We start from the raw sequence: 21,077 nt of genomic DNA on the forward strand, positions 1-21,077 counted from the left end.
GCCGGGGGAAGGGGTCCTTAGTGCACCAGGCATTGTTTTTCCCAAATGACAGCAAAGCAACAGCAAGGCATGTCGCTCACGAACAACGAACCGAACCTATCAGAAAACTTCGGTTAGGTTCGTTGTAAGTATATTAACAGGACTTATATCGCAAGCTATATATATATATATAGCATTTTTGGTGGAGCGCATTAAATACACGCATTCGATGAAGAACAAGACACACATGCAGCGCTGTGTCGGTCTTGTTCCTCTCTACGTCTGTGTATTTATTGCGCTCCACAAAAGCAAAATCATTCAAGATGACGTACAAACAAGCCCACATCTCCACAGTGGGCGGATAAATTTTGCAGATATGCCTGTTCATTATTATGGCTTGCGATTGCATTTCCATTTCGCCTGTCTCCATAGGTGCGGGAACGTTAATTGCGCGCCTAATATATACAGCGAGGCAGTTTCGGTGGATCAAACATGGTGCTATTCGGCGCGCTATCGAACGTACGACTTGCGTATATACCACCAACCGCATCGAACAAGTATCCGAAAGGATGCAGCAGTCAGAGCCGGCTTCTTTCTGACGCGCCTGCACGCTGTATTGGACTGTCTTCCGCATTTTGATATGCGCTGCATCGACCTGATTTACTTAAAGAACTGCGACAGAATTTCACTTTGGCTACATTGGTGGTAAGCAGTAATGTGTTCTGAAGCAGCCTTTTCAACGCTGCAAGGCTGGAATTTGTTTATTTATTAGTTATTTTTTATTATTATACCAGCCTATCAATAGCACCAATGAGATGACGCGTGCACCTACCTGGTGGGTAGCGGGTATGACACGAGTAAAGTATACAATTTTTATGCGATCGAAAAATTTACTGGCAGCTGGCCTTCAAAAATAGCTTCTCATCCCCCGAATCTCACGCCTTCCGGTTCGCTACCGCGTCTTGAAAAGACGCTCGTTTAAGCCATACGCAGTTAACAGTCGTCGTAATGGGCTATGGCGGGACGGCACGAATACAGTAATGGGCCTCATGTTAAAGTGTCGCAATCGGAGGCACTTGTTAGCAACATGTCCGTGAACTGCATCAAATAGCGCCAATTACGGTTGCGAAATGATCGCCCGGGCCCGCGCGCACACAATTAATGGGATCTTACGGCATTTTTTTTTTTTTTTTTGCCGCAACGCGACACACGTATCTGTACCACTGGCTGATGGCCGGTTTAATTGCGCGAACAATCTACACACACCACGCGGTAACACGCTCCCAGCGAGAGATTGGTCTCTTTACGACCATCGAAGATGCCATTCCATACACTGTCGACCGGAGAAGCCGGGTTGCAGGGGAGGCACAGCGCATGCTCAGCCGACGGCAGCGAAATGGTGGAGTTGGACTGGGATGGATGACGCCCGCTCCCCACAAACCCCGCGCGCGTCTTCTGCGCATGCGCCTATGGTGGCGAGGGCGTAATTGTGACGCTGCCACAATGGCGCCGGGAAGAAGTTGCACCACCCCATAAATGCGCGGGAAACGCAGTCTAGCGGAGGATGAGGCTACGACTATATGTCCCCGTGGTCTCTCTGCAAGAGCCTGTGGAGGATATATGCGTCCAGGAAATGGAGAGTCGGGGAGGGCGATGTACGCGTAATCTCTGGCCTTCCCTTTTCGAAGGCCATAAAGAGAGTCCGGCGCGCACCCCGTATAACGGGCACCCCTCTAACGTGCGAAGCACCGCGTACGCACGTGTTGAAAGTTACGTGCAGTGTACAGTATAGGTCATATATGCCGGGTAGGCACGTGTTCGTGCCGTCTATATGGCGGGTTTTGTAAACACATGGTGTAACGCGGCAGGTATAACGGAAGCAGTCTGGGCGCTGAGGAATTAGTCGGCGAACGCTTTGTGCCTGCGAAGGGTTGAGAGGGAGTGGGAAGTTAAAGGATTACGCGGTAGTGAGCACGCACCGAACTAATTGTAAATCATCGCCGTGGCCTATATACCCGCGTGCATCGGCGAAGGAAACGTTCGCGACTCAATTAAGTGAACTTGTAACGCTTTGGCTTATGCCCTGTAATTGTTTTCGGCCGCTGAACTGCGTAGGCATAGGGAGACAACTCGGCAGCTAGCTTGCACCTTATGCGGTTACACTGCGCATGTGGTATGCCCAAGGATGCTGGTGATGCTTCTTTCAGCTGAGAAACGCCGTTCTGTGAGTATATACCTGCTAGCACTTTGCTCTCTTCGCCGCGATAGGGCCACACCACTATAATAAGCTAATGTAAATGATCTCTCTTGCATCGTCGCGCGCGGGACTGCGCAAAACGTTTCAGACGGTAAAATAGCCCCACAGCATAGCGTAAACGTGCTACCGTAATAGTGTACGAGCCGTACGTAAGAATAACGTTTTTATATATGGTCTATAGTGTCGGTAAACGCTCCCGGTGTTCAAGTCAGGCGCGCATAACTCAACGGGCATTTTCGTTATCAGTCTCTGACAGTCCCGGACTGTCCGAGACGCCGCACACGCAACGCTCATTGGCTGAAAGCACTGCCACGGGCTGTCCGGGACTGTCAGGGACGGATAATCGAAGAGGTCCAATGTATTTATTATGTTTGTTCCACTTGTCTGTTGGCGTAGGCGTGCAGGAACAGCATAATGATGGCTATCATACTCGTACTTTTGTTTTTATTCTTTTTTCTTCTCATGACCAAGAGTCACGAACCCCAACAACGTTTCTAAACGCATACACTGCATAGCTAAACATAGCTGCAAGATGCAGAAACCGAGCTGCCACTGTTCCCGTCTACGTGCTCCCTGTTTCCCGTTGTACGCCTTCTCTTTGTTAAAACGCTGCACCACTGAACAGAGAGACCAACTACATTCTTGATACAACGAAAACCTTCGTAAGTAACTTTACTGTCTGTGCTATAGGCTTCTGTCTTGGCGGACGGTACTCTGCTTTACGCACGGCTCAGTCCGGCTCGACACGAAATTCGCTGCACCAAACATGCGCGAACAGCTCACGGAAGCCGTTCGTCGGTTGTAGCGCGTCTTCCAGTGCAGCAGCAGCACATCAAACCGCGCTACCACGAGCACTCTTCGTCGCATACGCGATATGGCCCGACCCGTCGTTTTGGCCGAAGTGTAGAACCGGGAGGGTCGGATATTGCTATAGGCGGTGGGATCACCCTCCGGGGATAGTAGACTTGAGATCTTCAGGTTCCCAGGAGGAGGCGTTCGTTCCTTGCGTACAAACGTACGCGCGCTCGCTTTTTTTTTTTCACCCTTTTCTTTATTGTGCCTTGGCCACGCTTTATCTATAGGGCACGTGATCAATCTTAACGCTTGCTTATACGTATCTCGTTTGGTCTCCCATTGTCCTCCCGACGTGAATGGTAGCCAACTGAACATAGCCTGCAGTTGACCTCCCTGCCTTCCTTTCCTTTAGGTTCTGTCACAGCCCACAAGAAAGCTTCACGCGTACTGCATAGCTCTCCAGAAAAACCCTGGTTAGCAGGACTTGTGATAACATATACTCTGGTGACACTGCAAGAGACTTTCGGTAGGAGCATGTTGCCATCTTTTATCGCCAGGATGAAACCGCCTGTAGGCACAATACAACAATGCCAATACATTTCCTTCGTTTTTCTTATCTATTTATTTCTGCCAGCCTATTCCACGAAGCTTCGTCAGGCAGCCAAGTATAGAAGCGCAGTCTTCGTTGCCGTAATTTCTTTCCTTAGTACTTAGGGAGGTTGAGGAGCGCGCGCTCGGAGTACGGGGATCATCCCACCTGGGTCGTTCGGCGTATTTCGGCCCCTCGCACTTACGATCAGGTAAATGGGCTGAGAGGCAAACGGGAGATGGCGGACGCCGAGCATTCTGCCTGAGTGGACTTACCCGCCCGAGCCCGACGCTTGTGACTCTACTACTAATCGTCCTCGTGGTAGCAGGTTGAAGTAATGACAGCTGCGAACTGAAGTTGCCGGGGTCTGAAACTCGGGTGCGCCGTACAGTTACACACACCAACGGGTCAGGTCGATAACTTGGCAGCCATATCTACGATTTCTGGATGTTTCTGTTGTGGCGGCCGTTTATTCGGATTGCCTCTCGTATTTACGGCCTTTACTCAAATCAATGAAAATCAATTTTAAAGAGAAGCACATAGTTCACTTAGTCCGACTGAATATTTTCTTCTAAGGTATATTTGCATTTACTTAGCGAAAAGTGGATAGTTAATAGCCGAGAAAATGGAACTCTTGCTTTTTTGAATTTCGCGTGCGAGCCCTTGAGCATATACGTTAGTATGATGTCATGAATGCGGGTGGGTTATCGCGTGTTTTGTCAATATGTACCCATGAACAGTTATCGAAATTTACTAGCTTTAGTCCTTCATTCATTTAGAATGCAATGTTATTATTGTTGATCAACTAACTATTGATTACTCCCGAGCAGAGGCGGGCCAAATTTCCTGACGTCACGATAAACTACGTTACGTAAGAACTTCCAAGACCGTCCTTTCGGACTTTCGTTTCTTCTGGTTTTATACTAAGACTGCACTCGCGGTAAGCCTGGTGTGACCCGTATTCTTGAAGCGTCATTATGCGTTCCAGCTTAACTCAGTAGTCGTGTTTAGCGTCGCTTCGAATGCGTTGCGCACTTGGCGTGTTCTCGTGTTTTCTTGTGTGTTGCTCTCTTGCTGTGCTCATCGAAATGACTGGCGACTCCCGCTGTTCATTCGTGGAAGAAATCTGGCGCAGTGTGTCGAGGCTGCCGGTTCTTCGCGATTGTTCAAGGGCCTTGCGTGTCTTTCGTGTAGCCTTTTATATGAGAAGTACCCGAATTACACAAACACATACACACCGATGGCTCCGCCCTGCCCAACATCTCTATCGTAGCTGTCATCATTCTGGCAAAATCCACCACTATCATGTTGAAAGCGTCTCACTTGACAACGTCGACGGCAGCAGAACTCGCAGCGCTTCGAGTCGCACTACACCTTAACCATGACGAACCAACGCAAATGGGCCATTTTCTGCGACTCGAAGACGGCACTGCAGTGTTTACGGTCAGTCTTACCGCGCGGCCCTCGTGAAAAGTTGGTGTTCGAAATTACAGAGGGCATATGCAGCAGCTGACTGAAAAAGGACACGAAATTGTTTTTCTATGACTAACAAATCAGCGCGGTATTATCGACAATGTACGCGCCGATCAAGCTGCTGGTTTAGCTCATGTAGAAGACCGCCGCCTATCAATCCCACTAAGACAGCTGCTGCATGGATGCTCCGCATACGTGCACGCCAATGCATCACATTGGAATGAAATGAACCGCATGTCATGTATGCCCCACTGTACACCCTGGATCCAAACTTAAGCCTTCGTCTTCCACTCGAAGGCTTTAAAGTATTCGACTCCCGAAGAAACGCGACCCTTTTGTGTAGGCTATGGTTGGGCGTCGCGTTCACCAATGCCTAAGCGTTCCGCATAGGGATGGCTGACACGTAGCTTGTTGCCATTGGGGCTACGAGGAAACAATTCGTCACGTTCTGTGCCCACGATACAATGTGCAGAGACAATCGCTTTCCGTGATGCTCAACCAGTTGGACGACAATCCCCTGTCGGAAGAAAGAACTTAACAACACCGACAGGGCTTCACATCCCATCAGAACCGCGCAAGCGCTACTGCTCTTCTTGAGATCAACCGGCCTGTATGGACGTTTGTAATTGGAACGCCGTCCTTGTTAGCTGTACCTGATCTTTTTTTTTCTCTCGGTTTGCCTGCTTTCCAACCCCTATTTCTGCCACCCCAGTGCAGGGTAGCAAACCGCAAACTCGCATCTGGATAACCTTCCTGCCTTTCCTCAATCTCTCTCTCTCTCTCTTTCTCTTGTGTGGCATCTCGCGGTGGCGAGTTTGTTGAAACGCCTGTTTCAAGTACAGTTGTAGCGTCGTCTGCTACACTGTGCGGCGCATAGAATCCGACGAGAAAGAAATTTGAAGGAGTGCGCGTGTCACGCGAAATGCGGTGCGTGGACACGACAAAGAAAAGGAGAAATTAAACCCTGAAGACGAGCCGACGCATTGTCTCTTTGTATATCAAGGCTTGTCCTTCCCCGAAGACGAAGCCTGCTGTTTCCTTCGAAACGGCTCTCGCCTTTACAGAGTTCTCGTTCTCAACAGTGGACATTTTACGTCGTACCTTGAATGATTTGTCCCCACACTACCGCCTTTGTTTACACACTCGTGGTCCCTGTGGTCCTGTCACATTACCGGTTCCCTCCACATACTTTTTCAGTACATAAGCTCCGTGCAAGACTCCAGCTTCATGGCTGCTTCATTGCGCTCTGGACGAAAATGAACTTCAATGTGGCTGTCACTCACAGAAGTCCATTTCATCCATAGATAGGGTGTTCTCGTTGAAGGAAGGAAATTTGCTTTTGTCTTTCGCCATTTCCGTCTCGAGGAAACTTTTCAAAACGGCAGTGATGCACCACCGTCTGTGCCGCACGAAAGTTCCACCCGACTTTCAGACCGTGATTGAGCACCCACGCTCCCCTCTCGGGCTTCCTTGAAGGACCCCTAGCTAGCATATAGGCCTAACGTGGGGTCTGAGCGCGTCGCCCAGCACCTCCATCAAGTAGCTCGTTTCCACCCTTGCCTTCAGCGAAGCAAAAGGATAAAACGCGGTGGTTTGCTGGACCGCCCGAGGCGTAGCACCGGCATAGATGGGCGTGATGGGTGCCGGGTCTCGGGTAGAGAATCTTTTGCTCGTCCGAAGAGCGGGGAGGCAGGGATAATGCCGCGGAGAGATTTGTTTCTTGCGACGACGATTCGGTGTGGTGGTGTTCCTCCTCTCCCCGTCTTGTTGCGGTTGTCCGGGGCGGTTCGTCCTCCGCTTTGTTGCGCCTCGCCATTGTTCGGGGTAACGCACTCGACGAGCGCGCCGTGGTAATGATGGTAGCCCCTGCAGATGGGCGGTGGCTACAATGATTGCGAAGGTGAGTGAGACAACTATAGCCTGATGGGATGCCAACACTTTAGAAGGGAGAGTGGGGACAAGCGGAAGGGAGGTGGGGAAGCAACGCAAGAAGTTTAAGAGATCTTAAAGAGATACCAAAGAGATAGAGATAAAGCTTTATTAGGCTGAAATTCATTAACTGTAGCGAAGAATACGAACGCCATAGCGGGTCACGCTCTCCAGCTGTTTCTAGTGGGTCGATCCCTCCTGCGCTTTCCTCGAGAAACGCCGCTGGTGCTGAGAGCTCGGACCTTCAAACAACGGACGGCCCAAACGGCTGGTGTCTAATAAACGCCTTTACAAGTGGTGGAGAGTGCTTCTGCCTACAGCGTAAATCCTGGAGTTTCGATCCCGTACCCTACGCTCTACCATGCCCGAAGACGCATCCCAGCAAGTGCCACCTACCCCATCCCAGCAAGCGCCTCCTCAGTCTGTCATGTGCTCTGGTGTGCCTCGCCACAGGGACCCTGCCATCTTCAGCGGCGCGAACGAAACTGATGTGGAGGACTGGCTGACAACGTATGAGAGAGTAAGCGCTCACAACAAATGGGACGACCCCGCAAAGCTCAGCAATGTGATCTTCTATCTCGCGGGTGTAGCCAGTATCTGGTACAGCAACCATGAGACCGATTTTCTGGTCAAACTTCGGGCCGTCGCCGAATTCCCTAAGCCAACGTCTGTGAAAGAATTGCGCAGTTTCACTGGTCTGTGTTCCTACTTCAGACACTTTATTCGCAATTTCGCCGCCATCATCTCACCCTTGACGAAACTGCTGTCACGCAACGGGCCCCTCACTTCGTGGTCGTCCCAGTGCGATGAAGCTTTCACGAAGCTCCGGCATCTAACTTACGTCTCCGCCAATTTTGCGCGACTACGACCCGACAGCTCCTACTGAGGTGCACACAGATGCCAGCGGCGTCGTCCTCGGTGCTGTTCTTGCCCAACGCAAACAAGGGTTTTCTGAATATGTCGTCGCTTATGCAAGTCGTACGCTTAGGAAAGCTGCGACAAATTACACTGTGACGGAAAAAGAATGCTTGGCCATCATCTGGGCTCTGACTAAGTTCAGGCCTTATTTATATGGTCGTCCATTTGACGTAGTCACGGACCACGAAGCACTATGTTGGCTGTCGTCCTTGAAGGACCCCTCCGGCCGTGTTGCTCGATGGGCACTTCGCCTGCAGGACTACGATGTCCGGGTGCTGTACCGCAACGGACACCAGCATTCTGACGCCGACGCCCTCTCGCGCTCTCCCTTGCCTGACAATGCCTGCTCCTCACTATCCGAGATTATTGTTTCTTCGCTCGACCTTAACACTATCGCTTCTGAGCAACGCAACGACCATTGGATTGCCTCCCTTGTAGACTTGCTTTCTATAGTTCGTCGGCGCAACCAAGCACTCGCATATTGCGTCGCCAAGCACGTCATTTTGTCATTCGCGACAACCTGCTGCACTGACGCAATTATAACTCTCGACGGGCGCCAGTGGTTGTTAGTGGTACCCCGCAGTCTGCGTTCCGAAGTATGCGCAGCTTTCCATGCTGATCCACAGTGTGCACACTCCGGAGTTTTGAAGACGTACCAGCGCCTTCAACAGCGGTATTACTGGCGCGGGATGTAAGGCTACGTTCACAAGTTTGTTCGGTCTTGTCCCGATTGCCAGCGCCGGAAATATTCACCCCGCCTTTCGCCAGCCGGTCTGCAAACTTTACCTTGCCCTGCCCGGCCGTTTGGACGCGTCGGCATCGATTTGTATGGGCCCTTTCTCCTGGCGTCGGCTGGAAATTGCTGGGCCATTGTGGCCGTCGACCACCTGACGCGATACGTCGAAACAGCCGCCCTACCGGCAGCTACAGCGCGCGATGTTGCCTCCTTCCTGCTTCGACGATTCATCCTGCGACATGGGCCACCCCAGGAAATATTCAGTGATCGTGGGCGTGTCTTCCTATCCGAAGTAGTTGAAGCCATTCTCAAGGAGTGCCACGTTGTTCATCGCACAACTGCGGCGTACCACCCCCAAACCAATGGCCTTACAGAACGCTTCAACCGTACGCTCTGGGACATGCTTGCTATGTACGTCGCCTCCGACCACACTAATTGGGACGTCATTCTGCCGTCGGTCCCTCCTGCGCTTTCCTCGAGAAACACCGCTCGTGCTGAGAGCTCGGACCTTCAAACAACGGACGGCCAAAACGGCTGGTGTCTAATAAACGTCTTTACAGAACAAATAAATGGCAACCCCTGTGGGGCCTTCGTTTCAGTGCCTGTGTTCAGTCTATTGTTTCGCGCCTCAGGGGATATAACAAGTTGTATACAACTTGTTATATCCCCTATATATATGGTTTCCGGTGGACAGTGGTCCCTCTTGGCAAGGTCCAGTCGTTGAATGCAACGAGTGAGAGCGTACGAATACCAGGTTTAGGCGGTATTAGTAAATTAGGTCGCTGCAGTTGCAAAGCGACCACTTTTACCGTAAGACTAGAAAATACACTAAAACAAAAGTGGCAGTGCTCCTGCACAAGCTCGCTGTTACCATAATTTCCGAGGTCACGTTGTGATTTGCACACAGCACGCAGAAAGGGCAGCTGGAAGATGATAGTTTTCTTTTTCTTTTTTTTTTTTGTATCCGCCACTGACGTAAAGGAACGCAGCCAGCACACTGCAAGTACTTTCGGTTCATTTCACAAGGCGGCTGCGCTTTCGAGCTTACGCAAACTGTGAGCGCTTACCTTTAAATGTACGAAGTGCGCGCACGTACGTTAACGGGGATGTCTCGGTGATATGCGATACTGTATGTTAATACAAGGTCTTACGATACGCTTCTACCGTATCCATGTAGCACTGCTTATGCATAAGACTTGCACGAGCGAACAAACTGAAAAGCTTACCAGAAGCCACCGTCCTGCGCTGAACGTTCATGTTCAATGTTGCCAGAACAAACGCGGACACGCTGTGAAGCAGCCCACCAAAATGCTACCAGTGCCCTCGATTGCGAGTTCCGAGTCATGGGTGTTACAAAACCTCAAACTGGTGTTGATTACTCTGATCTTCAAAGCCATTGCATACTTTCAGATTGCATTCAAGTATTATTGGTATTGTCACGGCTCCTATGTGTAACGAAATGTTGTCGCTTTCTATATTCACGTTGCTAAAGATGTTGCTAATATCTTGGCATTAATACGAAGATGCCAGTCTTTGTGTGTGTGTGTGTGTGTGTGTGTGTGTGTGTGTGTGTGTGTGTGTGTGTGTGTGTGTGTGTGTGTGTGTGTGTGTGTGTGCGTGTGCGTGTGCGTGTGCGTGTGTGTGTGTGTGTGTGAGTGCTTTACGTACATGCGCACATACGCTGTCATTCATTTAGGCTGCGCATTTCTCACATGGAAGCCGTCTACCTTGGGGAAGTGCATTTTTACACGTCCTAACATCGTGCGCTGATTTGTGCGAAAGCTCATTTACGATACGCCGTAAGCACCCTACCGGGCGGAACGCCGCTCTAAACACGCGTACCGGCGAGCGGTTCGACGTGTAGCACACAATAAGCACTTCGCGCGCGCTGGCACCGCCGCCCATAAAATTCCGGCTTCGTCCCCGCTGTTTCCCATCGTGTATAGCTCGCTTCGGGAAATCGCTCTTCCACTGTCGCCCCCCCCCCCCCCCTTGCGTCGTGTTCGATGAATAACTGATGAATCCCTAATGACTACGGCGACGCCGGGAGTGGCTGGAGCGCGCACGTCCGGTGTACTTACGGCTAACCGAGCGAGTCAAGCGCCGGGGTGGTTCGGGCACGGCAGGGGATCTACAGTGTCTCCCGCAGAAAGGAAAGAGCGACACGCACGAGCACAGAGGAGTGAGGAAGTGAGAGGCAAGGACCTTAGAACGCGACGCTCTCGAAGACGAGAGTCCGCGGCTGCTAAGTGGCCCGAAGCGACCGAGGCATTGAGTGGCTGGCAGCCCCCCCTCCCGACGTCAGTCGCATCTTCGCGACGCGCCGTGACGTTGACGAATGAGCGTCGCCGGACCGTGCCATACAGTGTAAGCAGGATTAATGGGGATCCACGCTTCCCCGAGGGCCAACTTGCCGTTTCGGAAGTGTCTCCGAGCGCTCGCCATGGCCGCTGGGATAACGAGGAAAGACGGCGCGTCCACCTCCCTACGCACAGCGTGGCTTCTTCCTCGCAACGGCCTGACCCATCGCGTGCGAGGCTCGTTCCCGCCGCCGCGTGCACCACGAAGAGACGCTACCCTAACGAAGAGGACAAAAGGGACGTAAGGAAGCGGTGTTCCTCTGCCGCCGAAGGTGCTCGCCCGCTGGGTGTATTGACTCGCCGGAGAAGCGAGAGAACGAGCTCGCAGGGAGGCTCGGCGTGATAATCGTTTCCGGCCATGCACGGACAAGAGCGCGCTTCCAGGATGTCCGCGTTGTCACGGCGGTGTTGTTTTTTTTTTTCAAATTTTTTTTTCGTGCATCAATGGCGGTTTTCCTTCCGAGTGTACGTGCGATGGCATAATCAAGTTCGATGAACCCCGGCGGCTGGGACTCCGCGCTCAGTCAACAGAAGCTTTTAGCGCGGAGGAAGAGAAGCTAACGTGTACGCGTGGCCGGCGTACCTATCCGGCAACGGCAGCGCTGCTGGTGAATCTTTCGACGCTGTGATCAACCGAGATGCTCTGGAACCCATTTTCGAGCTGTACTCGAGCCTTTGAGAAACAACATGACGAAAAAAAAAATTACGGCAGATTCAGTGCACTCATTGCAATCAATTTTAAGGGAAGTTTTCTTGAAACGCTTCGTTTTCATGCTCCGCAAAAAAATGCATGATGCGTGCAATGATATTAAGGCGAAAGACATATACGTCTCATGAGTCAGTCGGCCTTGAGCGAAAATGCGTTGCCGACACGAAAGGTACAAAAATGCTACGAACCCCCCGACCTTTGGTGGGAGTAGAACCCATGGCCTTTCATGTTAATGAAGGCGAACCTAATGAAAGTAAATTTAATTAGGATGTATTTGATTAAGGCACTCGAATACACGACTATGGGTAGGAATCGTACCCTCGACCTTCGGAATTAACAGGGATGACTAAGTGAAGTACACTAAGCGAATTAAGGGGCATGACTGAGCGAATTAAGAGGGATGAGTAAGCGAATTAAGAGGGATAAGCGAAGTAGACTAAGCAAATTAAGGGGATGTGTACGTCACATGTCCGTCCTTAATGCATCGGCACTTGGGCCGATGCATTATTCAAGTCGTCTTCAAGTCGATTCAAGTCGTCTTAGGGATAGCATACGAGACCGTGGGAATTTTTTTTATATCGAAATACGCGCATAAGGGCTGCTGACGTTCTTCTCCCATTGCAGAAGGGTTGTGTAGTTTGGCTTTGCTGCGACGCGCATGTGAGTCTCATGTTCCGCATCGGGTTTTGCAGCACAGTGAATACGTGCCTGCCGGGCTATACAGCAGATAGCCTCATTACATGACCCATGTTCGGTTTACGTTGTCTCTGAGATCGGCCAACTATAAAGAGGTTTAGCTTGTCCGGTAATCGGGTAAACGCGGGCGGACCGGGCGTTTGGGCATTGTGGCGGAACCGTAAATTTGAGTGGCCTGTATATATGGTGCTGCCACCTGTGGCGCAGAGCTCAAACAGACAAAAACAGCTAATATTGCAGTAACCAAGTGTATTCTACTTCGCTGCTGGTGTAAATTTTCGGCAGCAACACGATTACGCCACTGCCGAAAATTTACACCAGCAGCGAAGTAGAATACACTTGGTTACTGCAATATTAGCTGTTATTGTTTGTTTAAGCTCAGCGCTACCAGGTGGCAGCACCATACAGGCCGTTCAAGTTTACGGTTCCGCCACAACGCATCAACGCCCGGTCCGCCCGCGTTTACCCGATTTCCGTACAAGCTAAAGCTCGCTATTACTCGGCGACAAACCGATCAGTCACATGCTTCAAACCCCGAGAAAGCAGGCGTACACTTCTGGAAAGGAATTATCCGATTGAATGCGTACGTTTCTTTTTATTATTGCAATATCAATTATATGAACACTCCAGGCGCATCTCTGCCGTCGCCGTCAGGCTCCGTATTGACCCTTTTCTCGGAGCAGTTTATTTTAGAGAAACGAGATGGCGCTCACGGCGGCGCGCCATACCTCTCCTCAGCGACCGCGCGCACGTATACGAAAGCACTACCGCTTTTACCTTGCTTCTGTGCGATCAGCTGTCGGAAATGCAACTGAGTTTTCGCTAACGCACTGTGCTCTAATCATGCTAGATTGAATCATGTGGATTGAAGATGTGTGCAGTAGTTGGCTGCAAAAATAGTGACTGGCATGTTAAGGAATAGAATGAATCTGCGTGGCCAAGTTCGCGGACCATTGCTGCAACTGTCGGAGCGTGTTACCAGCACTTCGTGATGTACGTACTGCTTTACTCGAGGATACAGAAATTTGCTCATCTTCCAGCTTTGTATTGCTAACCTTCAAAGAAAGGGCTTCATCAACAGAACGTCAGCAAGGGTGAGTACCACTCGTTAAACAATGACAAAGGGAGTAGCGCCGCTTCCTGTCATAGAAGCTTAGCGCACGTTATTTATACGGATGTATCCCAAATGGCAGGAAAACTTACGAATACTCTATCGCCGACGTATCAATAATAATTGAATGGGACGCTCACTTGAATATATGCGCACTATATACGCACAATAAATGACGGACTACACCGATGGCACACGAATGGTCGAAGCTGAATGTTTCGTGACGGTTCACAAGAGTAAGCGAATTGCTAGCGGCAATATGTATTTGCTACAAGGTATTACAATGTACAAAACAGCTAAGTTCCAAGGCTGGCGTGCAGCAAGAACAAGTCTATCGGAAATGAGCACACCCGTGAGCGATTAGGCAGAAAATAATCAGATAGTGGCTGCACCGAGGAACTTCACTGACTCAGAAACTGACAAGCCACTGCTTCAAAATATTTGCCGAATAAAGAACAAAGAGGAAAACACACTAATCCTGACTGAATCCATGAGCGTAATGTTTGGATAGATTGGAATACATATTTATCCCCGCTTTTAGAACAAGCACCTCATACGCTGCTCGCGCCGTTAGGACAAAGCTTAATGAGCTTCGAAAGCGCTTTTACATGTTCTCTGAAGCTTTGACCAAAGCTTCGTGTCGTCCACCCAGCTACCATCTATGATATCTCCGAAAACAGAGGCTTTCTAAGCCGCGCCGGCGTCATACACTTCCATTGTAAACAAGGAGGCAGTTGAGGCAAGCAATGGACGCGTCACCACGTGATCAAACATGGCAGCGCCCACGGGATCGCCGCGAAAAGGGTCAATAAAGTCCAAGGGCGATAATGCCGTCGCCGCACGCCCTACACTGTATGTGCGAGTGAAAGCGTGCGAGGGGAACCGACGATCGCGGAGCAAAGCGGTCAGGAAATGCGCCGTCTGCTGTGCCGCGCGAGGCACCCAACGCTGGGAGGCGCTGGGGAAAGGGGAGGCAGGGGGCGACATCATACTCCGGCTGCAACTGCGTATGTGGCGACGGCGCGCGGTCGCGCGGCCGTACTTTGAGAGCGATCTGCGTTAGGGGCAGGGTCTACGTGCGTCGGCGGCTCGTGTCATTGTGCGTGCTGTGTGTTCTCGGCGCTCAGCTTGCGTTCACGCGACAGGCAACAACACGAAGGTGATTTCGCTCGCTGTTACTGCCGCGTGTTCACGCCAGCGTATTGACAGCGAGTGTCCGCGCTCAGCGAGTGTGATGTGTTCGTGTTTGCTGTGCGCGCAGATACCATGCGTGTTAATTTAGTTCACAAGCGAATGCTTACAACTTGATACCGCCGATAAGAGTACTATCCTTACTTCGTATGGATAGTACGCTAATTTGCTATCGCAATCGATGCTTCGCCTTTCGGGCGAAACTGCGACTTCTCTTCTTTTTTTCTTTTTCTTTTTTGTTGTTGTCAAGTAAGAATGCTTTAGGTAGCGTGTGCTGTTTCACTGCGTTACTCCGTAGAGAGAAGTGTTGGTTACCAGCTCAACCCTAAGGTGTAGTACAAATGGCTGTACAGCCTACTAGTTATACAAAGTGCTTCAGCGAACACTTTCAAACATTTTTTACAGGTTGCCTGTGGCAGGTAGCACAATTATACTTCATGCACTGGTCTACTCGAGGAGGCAGACATTTTACTTGTACAGGAAAATGACGTGCATAATAGACTAGTTAACTAAAATTCAATAATTAAGTTTTTAACTAGTTAAGTTAATAATTAAGTTTTTAACTTCTAGCCGTCGAGTCCGCAAGGCGGAAGCACTTGAAACGATTTCTCAGGATGACACCAGTTTAGAGATACTAATTCCCGAAATTTGTGGAGAAATGCATTGCCGTTCCAGTTACTGCCTTAACAAAACGTTTTATGCATTTAAGCACCAAAGTAACTGGAACGCCAATCCATTTTTCCGCAAAGTTCGGGAATGAATATCTTTAAACTGGCGTCATCCTGAGAATTCATTTCAAGTGGATCCGCCTTGCGAACTCCACGGCTAGAATTTGTAAATTGGAAAATTAGTCATAAAGTAATTAGGTAAAAACATAAGTAGTGCATTTTTGTTAATTAGTCGATTATGCATTGCACTCTTTTTTTTTTTTTGCACGTAATGCCCGTCTCTTCGAGTAGACCAGCTCAGGAACTTGAATTGTGCTACCTGCCACAGGCAACCTTTAAAATGCTCGAAAGTGTTCGCTGAAACACCCTGTAGATATAAACTCTTTTGTATCTACATACTACACAATAAAATTTGAATAACAAAAGAAAAATGAAACAGAAATATTTAGTATTAAAATCTTTTCGTCTCACACAGAAAATTGCAGAGGGCATCACAATCGTTCTGGTGGCTAAAACTCAGTTGCAGTAGCGCCAAATGGACCACCGGGAGAGTCACCGCCAAGTGATGTTTACGCAATGGCTCTTCCAATAATCTTTATGTTTGAACCTTAACACGGTAACATGCTACAAATAAATTATCTAGAGTTTCAGTTGCATTGCAGAAATGACACAATGACCCGCCGTGGTTGCTTAGTGGCTATGGTTTTGGGCTGCTAAACACTAGGTCGCGGGATCGAATCCCGGCCACAGCCGCCGCATTTCGATGGGGGCGAAATGCGAAAACACCCGTGGGCTTAGATTTAGGTGCACGTTAAAGAACCCCACGTGGTCCAAATTATTTCGGAGTCCCCCTCTACGGCGCGCCTCATAATCAGATTGTGGTTTTGGCACGTAAAACCCCTTAATTCAATTATTTAAGAAGTGACACAATGGTGAGATCGCCAGACCAGACCTGTGAAGGTAAAGGTTTATTGGGGGTTGGGGGACTCCACAACTAAGTCTCGTAAGCGACACCTCAGCCTTTGTAGTGGAGCACCATCTATTGTTCCAAGAAATGGGAGATTTTCGATACAATGTCGACACCTGCCTTCTCTTCACAGACGGAAGCGCCAGTCGCTATATCACAGTTTTTATTTCTGGTTGTGCAAGGTGATTTTCTCAAATACCATTTAGGAATTGATAGGACAAATGTTTAGCATTATTTGGAAAAAAATGTCATCAGACTCAATCTTAGCTATCTGAGCAGAGCTGCTTAGTAAGTCAATTTCCCAAAGGTGAACTTGTAAGCGGCCTAATAAAGTTTGCACAAGAACAACTTGACAGCACCGTAAACGAGGTCACTGATATTCAAAAAATCAGTCCGATTCAATAATGAAAGCGTACGAAAGATAACTTCGCAAGAACTGGCCCTGCCAAGTTGTGATGGGGAGTCGCATCTTGCTAGCGGACACGCTGGATCGCGGACAATCAGTTGTCAACGAATGAATCCTTCTGTGAATTCCTCCTTCGCTTAGTAAAACTTATCAATACTGCCTCGTAATCAAAATACAAAAAACGAATCGGAGCTTATTTGCGCAGAGTGTCCGAAAATGTGTTATACTGTCATGTAGGAACAAATGAAAATATGAAGACACCTGCCTTCAGAATGAAAGAAATAATAATAATAAAGCGACATATATCGCCATTACGCGTGTATTATCATGGCACATTGCCCACTGGCCTACTTTTTGATTGCGCTAGTAATCTTTGCCACCGGCAGGAAGTGACGGAAGAAATCACAAGGCAGGTGCCTAATTAGCGCCCTCGTTTAAGTCTAAAGCGTGAACTTGCTTGCTTACTTTTCTCAGCATCCTGTTTTCCTCTGCGAACAAGGCAACTTGAATCGTATACCATAAGCATATGCGACAATCGTTGTGTAACGCTTCTAAAATTAGCCACCTGTCCTCGCCAACTTCCTACGAAGGAAGCACGTGTTTAACTGCTAACGCCTGTAGCGCCGTTTTCCACTTTCTCTCTGCGGAAACAAAACAACTGCGCTAACTTTATAATTGCCGTAATAGGCGAGAGAAGACCGTGTAAAATCCAGCTGCGGTTCGTTTCCCTTGTCTCGAGCCACTTCACACCCTTTAGCGGTCCGCGAATAGCGGGCGGAGGAAGACACCTGGCCTTTTAATTCTGCATGCCCGGAACACGAGACCGGATGTGCGCGCGACTCTTTTGGCGCTGCCTTTGCTTCCTCACTTCCGGTGGCGCGAGCAGATTAAACCTTTCCCCTCATTTTCCGGAAGTGCTCCGTGCAACAACCCCCCAGGCGTGGTTCTTGCGCGGGACAACAGTGAGACAATTGTCCCAGCGAGGACGTGCCCGTTTAGTGACAACCACGATCACGCTCCGTTGACGCTTGCAGCGGTCTTACGTGGTCGTGCCTTCCGTTTCACCTGCGCTTTAAAGTTGTTCTTCTTCGCTTGCTCCTTCTCGTCACCTTCCTCATATCTCGTTTTCTTTCTTTTTTTTCTTTTCTTTTAACTTGCATGAAGGAAATGCAGCGGTTGGCGCCTTCATTAACACCGGCTACCCCTTGTTCCACGGGAAATAAAGAAAGGAGAAAGGAAAGCGCGGGAAAATGCCGGTTGAAAAATCACATTCTTTGGTTTCACGTGCCAAAACCACGATTTGATTATGAGGCACGCGGTAGTGAGGGACTCCGGTCTAATTTTGACCACCTGGGGTTGTTTAACGTGCCCCCATTGCACGGTACACGGGCGTTTTTGCATTTCACTCCCATCGACATGCGGCCGCTGCGGCCGTGTTAGTAGCACGACGCCATATCCACTACGGCACCACGGCGAGTTAAATGCTGGTTACAGTCCTACGAACACGAACACATGTGATGTTTCGCACACGAGTAAACTATGACTATGTCTCCTTCTTTTATTTTTCATTTCAATAAAGACATGGAAGTCACAGAAACCAGTCTGAGAGCGCGCGCAGAAGTTGATAGTCTCTCGACGGGGCACACTGTATTTGCATGATCGAGCGTTTACATGTCTGAGCATCCACACAACACTCAAGTTCCGCTTTTCTTCGGTTCATTTCCCCCTTTCTCTCGTTGAAGGACTTCAATGTCTTTGCAACATTCTGCCCCTGGTGACGCACCGCACCGCCGAACACAGCTGAAGCTTGAACACCGCCTCTGGTGTTCAAGCTTCGACCCGCCCTCTATGCAAAGCAATTTCGCGAGAAGCTTAGGTGGGCGCTCTTCCCACGAAGTCGTCAGCGTAGGTACTTTGCAGCAATTAGCCGGTGATACAATGCCGAAGACCCCTTCACAGTTTGGGGTCCCTCACAAACTCAGACGAACACGCGACGCAGAGCCACTTGTCAATCATCTTGATGTCACGCATGCTTCGTCGCCAGCTCTTTGGCGTTGAAAAGACGATGCCGCCTGAATGACCTTTCATAGCTGCACGCTCGCCGGTATGCATAGTTCCTCCAGAAAGCTCGACAGTTTCAACAGCATTTCATAGCTGCAGGTTTGCAGGGGAAGCCTCCTTAACCGCCAGCTAGGCGCAACAAGACACACACTTTTCGAAGCGGTTACTCTCGCCCGCACACTGTCAAATTAAACGAAACTGCTGAGGCCGGTAATGCTTCTTATTAAACTATTATTACGTATTTCCTGCTTCGGCAGCGACGATTGACTTTCGTGCTTCCTAGAAACATCCCTTGCGCTTTATGTGAAAAGAATAATGGTACCGTGGTGTGTTTGTCAAAATTGCTGAGTTCCTTGGGACGGTATAACCATCTTTAAAAACACAAGAACTGCGTTGCTAATTTCAGTTTAAGGGCAGGGGGACAGATCCGAATAAAGCATAATTTACCCTTCCGTAATTGTTCTTCATGTAAGATTGATAATCACCTACGTTTACTATAGACAAAACTGACACGCATTTTCAGCCACTTTCTTTCCGCGTAATGGTAATCCGCAATGCTCAAAAAAGAAAATCTTAATTCACACCTTCCAAATTGCAAACACTATCATGAGTGGTCCACAGGGGTCTTCTATCTGTTTGTTTTACGACCGGGCTGCACCCTTTACGGACAAGGCGGCGAGGCAAGTGCGAGAACACGGTACAGCAATCTGGTTCACGCCACCAGCATCCACCGTTTAAATTTATAGTTGGGAAGGAACGTGGCCTACGTAGCTCCACGCAACATCACGTATACGCAACGGTGCACGAGGGATAACGCGCCAATAATGTCAGCGGACAAAAAAAGAAATCAAAGAACCAATACGAATAGTGCTATAGTCATCCATTTCTTGTTCAATGACTATACAGGTTAACGTTTTTCTTTATGAAGAGAAATAATAACATGCAATATGCTGAAGCATTGGAAGTTGAGCAGCGCATCAATTAATTGTGGCTAAACAACGCAAAGAAACACGGGCGCACATTCAGCGCCTTGTGTTGCCACTTCTTCTCCGTATACGTGTCTCCTTGTGCTGTTTAGGAGGAAACACATACCTGATATCGATCAGTACATCTGAAACCTGAAATACGCTTAGCGTGGAAGCTGGAACAGAAGTGATTTTTTGCATGGACCCCGAGATTATGAGGTGCACTGGTGTACTGGAATTGTTTTCGATATTGTTTTTGTTATTATTGTTGCGCAGGAAACGTTTCAACTGCCCCTCCTGAAGCGTGGGTAAAGAATAATTGATGTGCACAATCAGGCCATTTTTTTATTATTATGCACTCATTAATAATTGAGGGTAAGGGTAAAGGTGGAAGACGACAACAAAAAGCGCTTTTCTTTCTTCGTCCTTGTCTGTTATGATAAACGAGAACCTTCGTGCGCTCATTTGTTTGTTTGAACACTCACTCGACAAGTGTGGTCGGCAAGCCATGTATTGTGTCACACTCGAAAATAGTAAATCAAACTGCTACTGAAACATGGCCGGCAGGAGACTTTCAAAAGTACCCGCGCGCTCGACGGCTCGCGAGAGTTTCGAGAGGTTGCCGCGAGATGGCGGGGCCAGTCCACGGAGAGGATGTCAAGCCGGCGAAGAACGCTTGCCGGCTTGACACCGTTGCTTGCCGCAGCCGCGCCCTTTCACAATGCTCGTGCCACGTTCATCTTCACACAAGAAACGGTTATGACTAGAACTGCGATAATAACATAGATTATCCTCGTTACCAATTGGTTAAATGACAAACTAGTGTTGGTCACGTGAAATAAAATACTAGGCGTAGGCACATGGAGATGCGAGTGTCCGGGCGACAGTGTTTGTGAATGTGCATTTATTTATTCGGATTGCTGACGTCCGCAATTAAGCAAAAAAGAAAAAGAAAGAACAAAAAACAGAATTCAAACCACAAAAAAAAATTAGAAAAGAGGGGGCACCCGGGTTTGAACCGGGGACCTCTCGATCTGCAGTCGAATGCTCTACCACTGAGCTATACCCCCGAACGGCCAGTTTGTATGTTTATGCATGGAAAACAGAGGCACAAGTCACCAAAGCCTGCCACATCATACTGAGAAACACAGTCATCAAACCAAAACACATCCACTCTGGTGTCTGATCATATATCAACGGAAGGCCGGCATGCTTTTAAAACGCAGAAAACAGGGTTGCTTTTCGTTGGATGTCTATGTCCTTCGTA

At 49.1% G+C, this 21,077-nt stretch overlaps 1 protein-coding gene and 1 non-coding gene across 2 annotated transcripts in view; one reads left to right on the forward strand and one right to left on the reverse strand.

Moving 5' to 3' along the window:
• LOC119454400 (neuron navigator 3-like) overlaps positions 1-21,077 on the forward strand; it is an 832,501-nt gene that overhangs the window by 435,498 nt on the left and 375,926 nt on the right.
• On the reverse strand, positions 20,809-20,880 carry Trnac-gca (transfer RNA cysteine (anticodon GCA)). Its single transcript has one exon. It is a non-coding gene; the product is annotated as a tRNA-Cys (tRNA).

The sequence above is a fragment of the Dermacentor silvarum genome, chromosome 5 (assembly GCF_013339745.2).
Source record: "Dermacentor silvarum isolate Dsil-2018 chromosome 5, BIME_Dsil_1.4, whole genome shotgun sequence".
Lineage (NCBI taxonomy): Eukaryota > Metazoa > Arthropoda > Arachnida > Ixodida > Ixodidae > Dermacentor > Dermacentor silvarum.